General features: G+C 53.3%; 1 protein-coding gene across 1 annotated transcript in view; it reads right to left on the bottom strand.

Annotated features, from left to right (window-relative positions):
* Window positions 1-2,500, bottom strand: part of DOCK4 (dedicator of cytokinesis 4) — a gene marked incomplete at its 3' end in the record, with an annotated part of 102,802 nt that overhangs the window by 84,040 nt on the left and 16,262 nt on the right. The window lies entirely within an intron of this gene.

Genomic DNA, 2,500 nt, shown 5'->3' with positions numbered 1-2,500 from the left:
CTGCTCCTCAGCCTCGGGGGCGCACACAACCGCCACGGGAGCTCAAAAACCCGCCTGTATGCCCAGGTCCTACCCAGAACAATTAAGTGAGAGTTTCTAGGGGACGGGGCTGCAGGGCACTGCAGCATCTCTGCATGATCGGCACCTGGGCACCGCTGGGCTCGGCGTGCCCACTAGTAACGAGCCCGCCCGACTCCACCCCCTGTGCCTGCGACGTGGGAGGATCCGGACTGGAGCAGGTGATGATCACTTGTTTACCTCCTGGTGATTCACCACTTTGGGGAACTGCTAAAAATATCCCAGCGAAAACACCGATGCAATCAGACCTGGAGGCACGCTCCCGCTGACGAGCTGTGACTCGGGAGTCACAACAGACAGGCAGAGCCCATCTCGGAAATAATTCACGGCTCCGGCGCCAGGGACTCTAAACAAACGTGCTCGCCATTCAGGAGACGCTGGTTAGGAACACAGACAGATTCACCCCAAGACTGAGGGGGCACAAGTGTCTAACCTGCATACAGTGCGTTCCTTACTGGGTGAATCCTCACCACTAGGCTTTTTCACTTCAGCTCTAGGGAGTCTGGGCTGGATATTTCTGGGGTGGTTTTTTTTTGTGGGGGGAAGGAAGAGGGCTGGATATTTCTGTTGTGGGCTGCCCTGGGCTTTGTGGGGTTGTCGGCAGCTCTCTTTCTCTCTCTGGCCTCCACCACCCAGATGCCCAAAGCCCCTCTCCCCACCCCGGCCTCCCCATCCCCAATTGTGACACCGAAAATGTCTGCAGACTGCCCAGTATCTCGGTGGTGATGGGGGTGGGGCTGCCTGTCCGAGATTACTGGTCTACCCACGAAGGATCACACAACAAGCAGGGGAGGTGATCTTATAAAACCAAGAAAGGTTCCCACGCAGACCTCTCGCCGGCTCACGTCACCAGAGAAGCCAGTGGCTACGATGCCCTTTACTCGAAAGCTGGGCTCTGCCCTTGGCTGCAGCCCAAACCTTCCAAGAGCACAGACGTTAACAACGGGGGGCAGCACTGTTTCCTGCTTAGATGAGCACAACTGGGTGAGAAAGACTGCGAACAGGGCTACCAAAGCCTAAAGCAAGAGTTTTCTTTTAATGATGAAGAGGGGACCTAGGGAGGTGCGAACACCTGCGCCTGAAAGACGACAGAGAAGGTGCTGTGGAAAGAGACGTGGCCACATCCTCTGAGGGGCTCGCAGCTCCACGCCACGGTCCCAGGTCCACAGGTGACAATGAGTCACCAGGACAACCTTTCTCCTCTCCCTGGAAGTCGATTCTGTCAGTCACTCTGATGCCACCCAGAGAAGAAGACCAAGTGTCACAGACAACCTGGGTGCCCTGGCCGGGTCTAGGCAGGCGCCCGGAGCTGCCCTAAGGAAGACACCAGGGAATCACTGGGGTTTTCCGTGGGCTATTTTCTTTGCTTTAGAAACAAAAATGCAACCGCTACAGAGAAGTTACGTGTTCATGTAAAATTACAGCATTCCGTGTTCCTCACCTGTACAGTGGAGACTGTGGACTAGGACTGGAGCTATAAAATACTACAAACAAAACAAAATACCAAGCCATCCAAGGCAGTCACGGCTAATTAGTGGTGGCTCTTCCCCCCCCCCAGTCACAGTCAGTGCCCGTCAATCACAGCCCAGAGGAGACCCCGAATCTCATCAACACGGCACCCGCAGCAGCCACCACCACCAAGCCGGAACGCTGAAAGATGAGATCTATTTGCCATCCCACATGTGACCATAAATGAAAGGAACGGAGATAAAATTGCTGGCCCGCAAGATCAAACCAGGGAAAGTAACGTGTATTTGCACCAGGCATTGTTCGCTGTTTATCAAATACAGTATTTGACACCTCTGCCTAAATACGAGGGTGTGGCTATGATCTGGCCAATGAGCTATCAGTGCAAGGGTTGTGGGGATTTTCCAAGAAGGCTCCTTAAAGCAGCTGAACCAACTGAGAGGAGCCTTTCTCGTCCCTGCTGCTGGAGAGCAGCTGCATTGGCTGGCGCTCTGGCAGCTATGTTGTGCTTTGAAGTTCCTTGACGACGGAAGCCATGCAGCCATGCACTGCAGAGCGGAAGGAAAAGAGCCTGGGTCCTCTTCTGACACCAGGAAACCACAAACAAGAACTTCCTGCCTCTGGACTTGCATATTGTGAGAGGGAAATAAATCTCTATCATGTTCAAGCTGCTATCATTTACGTCATCAAACACAGCCCATCGAATCGTAAGTTTTAGCGTGTCAGGTATCCATCCTTCTGGCCGCCTTGCCCGTCTAATGAGGATGAACTAAAGGTGAGGGGACAAATGGAAGTCGGCCGAATGCTTAGGCACTTGGCAAATATCGCCTGCAAGGAAAGGCTTTCTGCATGCGTTTCCCATGTAACTTTCATGATAAACACGTGATAAGGATGGCACCCCCAATGAACAGATGAAGAAACAAAGGCTCTGAGAGCTGAAGCAGTAAGTCCAAGA

Source organism: Myotis davidii, unplaced genomic scaffold (assembly GCF_000327345.1).
Source record: "Myotis davidii unplaced genomic scaffold, ASM32734v1 scaffold573, whole genome shotgun sequence".
Lineage (NCBI taxonomy): Eukaryota > Metazoa > Chordata > Mammalia > Chiroptera > Vespertilionidae > Myotis > Myotis davidii.
The sequence above is the reverse complement of the archived record's forward strand: the minus strand, read 5'-3'. Positions and strand labels throughout refer to the sequence as shown.